Below are 6,838 nucleotides of genomic sequence, written 5' to 3'. Positions count from 1 at the left end.
TTGAATCCAAGCATCATTAGTGATGCAGAAACGCCATAAGCTCAGAATTACAGCCTTTATTTGCTTAGATATTGATAAAATAGAAAATAAAAGTTCAAATCTTAGATATTTGTTATTAGAAATTCTCTCCCACCCACCTTCAAATAAATTTTGTTTGTTTTTTATTTATTTATATTTTTAAGGAGTATTCAAGATCTTGTATTTTTTTTCCCCTCCGTTTCTTCAGTGACCAAACAAATGGTGATTTATAGCCGTGAGTCTAAAAGTACGATGAATAAAGTACCATTGACGAAAGGGCTTGGAGCCCAGTTGAACGTAGACTTTGTACCCTTTCATCCTCCCCCACTTCTTGATGATGAGAATCAACAAGTATTCAAGGATCTATTACATGTTCCAGTTGGGCCTATTACAATAGCAAGATCCAAGAAAATCAAAGAATCATTTAATGGGCTGATTAAAGAGATTTGAGCTGATTCTAATGCATGACATTCCAAGCTTGGCCCAAAGGAAGATGAAGGCGCAATAAATTTAATCCAAGTTATTGAGGCACTACAAAACACGCGGGTCTTAGGCCGTGTTTGTAAAAATGTGGCCTAAGACCATGTTTGAGCCGCGTGCGTTAAACACAGCCCAAGATTGGGCCTGTAGCTGCGTTTTTTTTAGTTTCAGCTGTGTTTTCCTGGAATGGGCTAAAGCCGCGTTTTTAAAATGCGGCTTTAGACCTTCTGAAATGTTTTTTTTTTTTTTTTTTATATATATGTCTTGAAGCCGCGTTTATAGAACACATCTATAGGTCTATCCTAAAGCTGCGTTTATTAAAAACGCGGCCATAGTCACCCCCTGAAGCTGCGTTTATAGAAACATGGCTTCAAGCACCCCTGAAGCTGCGTTTATGTAAACGGGGCTACAACACCTACTATAAATTAAATAAATAATAAAAAACCAAAAGTCACTCTCTATTCGGGCTCCATCTAATTCAAAACTCTGTCTCTTCCCTTCAAACCCTAAGCGACTGCATTGCCTCCAAGCCTCCATCTCTCAAGCCCTCACCCTCCATCTTAACGACAAATCTCACTCTCACTTCCAACGGAGCTAGCGCCGAGTTTCTCTCTCTCTCTCTCTCTCTCTCTTTTGTGGATTGAGTAAGTTTATTTTCTGCGTTTTTGATTGGTTCTTGAATCTTAGGGTTTGTATTTTCATTTCTCTATGCGAAATTTTCTTGCAATTTTAGGGTTTTCATGTGAGGCACTCTTTGGAAATATTTTAGGGTTTCGAATTTGAATGTACTTTTATCCAATTTTAGGGCTTTTTTGGAAGTTGAAACTCATAGAAATGGATTCTCTCTGTGGAAATTGTTTGGGGAAATTGTTAAACTCTGTTTGGCAGTTGGGAAAATTGAGCAAAAGAAACGAAAATGAGTAATTTTTTTTTTCTCTTTTAATCTAAATAATTTTCTCCTTATTATTATATTTATTTTCTCCTTATTGAGTAAAATACTTTTTTTTTTCTCTTTTATTATCATTTGTGCTCCTAATTAGTTGGATACTCTAGCAGGATCGTTTATTGGACCTGGAGGGTTCAGCTTCATCAATGAAATGGTCCAAGTATGTTGCTTGTTTCCTTAAAACCTATTAGCCCTGCTTTATCTTACTGCTTCCTTTAAATGTCTTGAAATGATGGGTTTTTTTGTTTGGGTCTTAGTTTGATTATTATCACGTTAATTCCTTTTGAAATTAGTTAAAGCCTAGACATTTTTCACTTGTTCTATAATTTTTGTTTGCAATTATGGGCTGTTTGTAACTCATGTCAATGTGCCTATGTCAGAAATTTACTAAAGATCATGCATTTTTGTTACATTGCTATGAAAGAGTCTGGGGCACAAAAATTTCAAAACAAATCATCAAGCATCAAATAGTGGCCTCCATCGTATAATCGCAATTGAAAATAAAGATGACTTGCCCATGTATTTATTTGCTAGGCTCATATGCTCTTATTGTCACAAGATGCTCTTTGGTGGAGATTATTCATCTTAGTATTCTTTTTTTATCAAATGTCTCTACAGGTCACTTACTTTTTTGCACTGATGAATGCACATAGGTTGAAACAGTGGCCCAGTTTGGTGTAGTTTTTCTTCTTTTTGCACTGGGCTTGGAGTTATCCCTGCAATTATATGATTTATTTGCAGTAGACACCCATCTAGGTGCTGTGTGCATTGTGCCTAGTGGAACTTGGCGCAAATTAGCAACCCAAACACATTCTAACAAGGCACTCATTTGTTTTCATGTCCTCTACACCAATTCATACGGTGTTTGATTTTGTATTCCGAACTTTGGTGCTTATGGTTTAATTATATGTTTTTCTGTACCATGGAGTTGAAGCTCAGTAACTATTTGACAAAAGTCCAAACTGAATAGTCTGTCAAAGAGACTCCCTCAGGCATGTTTGTAAAAAAATTCTTGGGCCTAAAGCATCCCACTTTTGATATGGTGGTTCATTTAGAATTTCAGTTCATCCAAAATGGAATATTGCAAATCACTAGATATTTTTGTTATAAAGTTAGGATAGGCTTATTTTGTCCTCACTGCTTGAGCAGGGCTTCTCCTATCAACTTTTGCTTTTGCTTTGTGGCATAGTTTAGATCAATAGTCTTTGCTGTTGACTTTTCAACTCTTTGAAGGCATTGCAATGTTTGCTTGGAGTTTATGCTTCTGTTTTGATGGAGAACCACGGTAGCAACTGTTGACAACATATAAAAGGCGTCTTTCTGATTTTTAGGGATGGGCTATGCTAATAGTGCAAGGGGTCTTATTTTGGTTATATTTGAGTTTAGTTATTTATTTGAGCTTAGTAGTAAAGCCCAAGAAGTTCAAGTCCGAGTCTTATTAAAAGTAAGTCTTATTTCCATAGGAATAGGTATTGGTCTTCTATTTTAAGGAATGTAATACTTTCTATTTTAAGAAGAATAAGATTTCTGAATTTCAGAGGCTATGAAGCTTTGTTGAGGTTTGCGTGATGCAACCTTCCCCTTAGAGATGTGATGCCAAAGAAACCCTAGATGTGGACTGACGCTTAGGAAGTCTATTTATAATGCCTAGAAATTTTTATTTTTTTGTTCATAAATTCACAGAACTTAAACCCTTGCAAACACAAACTGGTTTGTCACCCCTTAGACCCTAAAATCCAAAACTTCAAAATCCTAAAGCCCCCAATCCCCATCCATCAAATAGCCCCACATAACCCTTAAACAGCCTTGTTACTGTTCACAGTTTACTGCTCACAGCATTGGAACACAAACCCAAATCATGGTTTTCCCCCCTTTGTTTTATATACAAATCCCATTATTCTTTTTCTCATTAGAAACCCTAGTAATCCTTGTTATTTCCAACCTTTCTCCCACCAAAACCTATCTCTAATTGTCAAAATATCAGTGCTGGCCAGATCTGGTCCAGGAATTCTAAGTTAGATTTTGCTTTGTTCCCCCATGTCCCACATCATGTTTATAATTCTGAGAAATTGAGCACAAATTATTAGCAATTGCTCCAATCAAAATGAAAAGGAAGTTAAGAAACAACAGAAAATTAGAATTTGATGGTTGAATTTGAACAATCAACCTATTCCATCACAGTACTAGTGCAAAATTCATGTCTTACTGGAAACAGAAAAGTCCAACTTATGGGTTGGGAAAAGAAGATACAAAAGAGTTAGTTAACCATCTGCTGTGTATGGATTGAGATGAATAACAATAATGGAAAGAGAAATAGAAGTCATCATTTAAGTTGGATATTAGATATGTGACCATTTACATTGAATTGGAATAGTTAGTTATCGTCCTAACTTCAATAGTACATCACATAAATTCCTGCAAGCATTCTGAGCTGCCACTTAACATGTATTCTCTGGTATAATCAAGTAAACCAGTTGAATCAGAAAAGCGCGGTGTCTTCACTTGGATAGTCTAGGTGGCCATGATTCTTATAGCATGTCAACCGTTCCTCATTTATCATTTCTTAGGTCAGTTAAATATCTGATCTTTCTTTTACTTCAATTTTTCTTTTAAATGACTACTTTGTTTGTACCTTACATTAAATAGGGACCTCAAGTTTCTTTTTCTTACTTTAATACAATTACTAGATTCAACTCCCTTATGCTATTAATTGGCATGTGGAGGGTCAATTTTCTAGTAAGTTTGTGTTATCTGACTCTTTTGTTTGCATTGGTTTGTCCTCAAAGCTTCTAGCAAAAAAGGGGCTTTTGTTTGGGACTAATATATTCTACATCATCCACTTTGCATCTTCGTACAGGACATTTAAAATCTGATCTTCTTGTTTTAGCTGCCTTTCTTGAACTTACTGCCAACCTTGAAATATTGATTGTGGATACATGTTCAAGTTATTTTACAACAATGTGAGTATATGGCATTTCTAGTTGTTTTAGTGAAACTGAATAGTTTGTTTATTGTGATTTTGGTATGTTATTGCATGGAAGTCCTTATTTCCATCATTGTAAATTCCATGTTATTATGCATTTTCGTTTTGCTTGATTGGTTTATCTTAAAAATGTGAAGAGTGCATTGATATTTATTGGGTTTGCTATTGATGTTCTGTTACTTGAGACTTTTCAGCTGGGGACATGAGTAGTGTTGAATATTCATAGAATAGTGTCATTTTTTGGAGACATATGTAGAACAAATTTTGTCTCCAGCAATAGAGCCTAATTAAATGGGGTTCCTCAATGCTCTTTTTTTTCCTTGGTGCAGGTGGTTGGAGTATGGGCTGTCCTAGGAATGTAGGAGCAGTTGGCAAATACTTCACATCCCAAATTACGAGTCTTCTTATGAGGAAAGTTTGGTAAGAATAATCATAATTCTGCTCAATTATAGTGTGTCATAGGAAAAAAAGGTCCTACATATATACTTTAAATAAGATATGACTAATCAATGTATGGATGACCTTAATTTTACTGAACTTTATGACTTGTCTGTTATGTCCGTGTGCTGGAATGAGAATGAATAGTGGCACCATTTGTTTGTAGCAGTTAATTTAGATTCCTTGAAGAATATGGAGTGGGCCACTGCCATTATCTATACTAAAGTTCAATGTTGGTAATCTGGTTGGAATAGAAGGTCCTTTTTTTTTAATGATTTTTTTTAATGTTATAAATATATCATCCCGTACAATTTTTCCACCCATTCAATGTTTTTTGTTTGATTAAATTATGAGCATTGAACCTTCTTCTCAAATTAATGAGCATTGAAAAATAACTTGACCTCATGCATTGGGTTACAGGGAGGGGTTATTTATGGGTAACTAAATTATTTTTAATGCTCCTTGAGTTAATCAAACAAAATATTCATTTGGGCCATATTTATTGTATTGGTTCTTTTTTAGGCTTGATGGGCTTGAACCAATAGTTAGATTCATCTTCAACTTCCAGCCTTTTGGGCCATGCATAAAACTTCAAAGTGGTCTGAATGAGGATTAGCCATATGTCCAATTTTCAAAACTGTCCAAATATATCTAATAAATTGTAAAAAATAAAACTAAAACCAAGTTCTATGCGAGGAGGTTGTAAAAAATAAAACTAAAACCAAAGCAATTTCAAAACCGTGACCATACCTTTCTTTTTCTTATTATTCCCTTCAATATCTTTGTGGAAAGTTTTGGGTCTAGTTTATTTGAAACTTTTTTTTCTTTGGCATACAGACTTCATCTAATTCTAATCCATCAAGATAACTTTGTCATAAATATGTAGAAGTTGGAAAAATCCACAAGTAAACAGTTAAAGACTCAACCTCTTTCTCCTTTTCTAACCAAAATAGACTGAAGAATATAAAACTCTATTAAAGTTTTGTATCAGTTGGGATCTCGATCAATGTCAATTATAAGTGGTATCAGAAATTCTCCCAGAAAAAATCTTAATAAGGGCAATATATATTGGATTTTTAAATGAGTAATATAAGAATAATAGTTAATGTGCGTTTGAATGATGGTAATTTTAATACTTCTTTTGGGATTCCTAAGGTGTACACACCCAGCCATCACAGAGGTGAAGCACTTTTACATTTTGCATTATTTTTTTTTAGTTATGGTCGAATGAATTCTTTAACTGTGAATTCATTAAGAACTACGCTTTAAATTAGCTGAAATATTTTCATTTACAAGTTTGAGTCACTGATGCTTTAAGCAATAAATTTTGTATTATTTTTTCTTTGTTTAGGGATATTTATATTGCTTCTGTTGCTTAATATGACCTTGAAATGTGGAATTTTCAGTTAATTTCTTTTTTGCCAACTGGAACACTTCTAAAACGGTGTATCTTGGAGTAATGTGCAAAGTCTATACTATCTCCTGTATTTCCAACACTACATGGAACATGGAAGAGCAGAATATGCAATACTTAATATTGAAATGTCCAGATTTTTAAATTTAGTTGATGAGGACACAATTTACTGTTTAATTATTGTAATTTATTATTTTTGGTATTTTTATGTAAAAACGTTATTTTAGGTTTAGGTGATTTAATTCCTTGTTTTTAGGTGCATTTAATGCTTTTTAGGTCAAACTTGATTCTAGATATGGTAAGGTATCAATTAGGAGTTATTTTAGAATATATTTTCTTGTCTGTCAAGTTTTGTGAAGTCCTTAAATAGGCCCTGAAGTCTGTAAACGTTTTTCAGAATATGGTTGAATAAAATTCAGAAAAGGTGAGGCTTTGCTCTCTTTTGGTTCTTCAAGAACTGTGAACTTATCAAGGATTCTTCCTTGTGGCGTTCAAACTTTATACCTTTGGTTCGTGATTCTTTATAATCATTGGGTCAAGGTCAATTTATACCTTTGGT

The 6,838-nt window shown here is 34.1% G+C and overlaps 1 long non-coding RNA gene across 3 annotated transcripts; it reads left to right on the top strand.

Moving 5' to 3' along the window:
• The first annotated feature begins 944 nt into the window (after window positions 1–944).
• On the top strand, window positions 945–6,417 carry LOC142614112 (uncharacterized). Of its 3 annotated transcripts, XR_012840364.1 has the most exons (5): window positions 971–1,142; window positions 1,304–1,418; window positions 1,539–1,604; window positions 4,757–4,847; window positions 6,272–6,417. It is a non-coding gene; the product is annotated as an uncharacterized LOC142614112 (long non-coding RNA). The 3 variants fall into 3 exon arrangements; XR_012840363.1 differs by lacking the exon at window positions 6,272–6,417 and having other exon boundaries at window positions 945–1,142; window positions 1,555–1,604; window positions 4,757–5,523; XR_012840362.1 differs by lacking the exon at window positions 6,272–6,417 and having other exon boundaries at window positions 4,757–5,523.
• The last annotated feature ends 421 nt before the right edge of the window (window positions 6,418–6,838 follow it).

This window comes from Castanea sativa, chromosome 10 (assembly GCF_040712315.1).
Source record: "Castanea sativa cultivar Marrone di Chiusa Pesio chromosome 10, ASM4071231v1".
NCBI classification, from domain to species: Eukaryota; Viridiplantae; Streptophyta; class Magnoliopsida; order Fagales; family Fagaceae; genus Castanea; species Castanea sativa.
The sequence above is the reverse complement of the archived record's forward strand: the minus strand, read 5'-3'. Positions and strand labels throughout refer to the sequence as shown.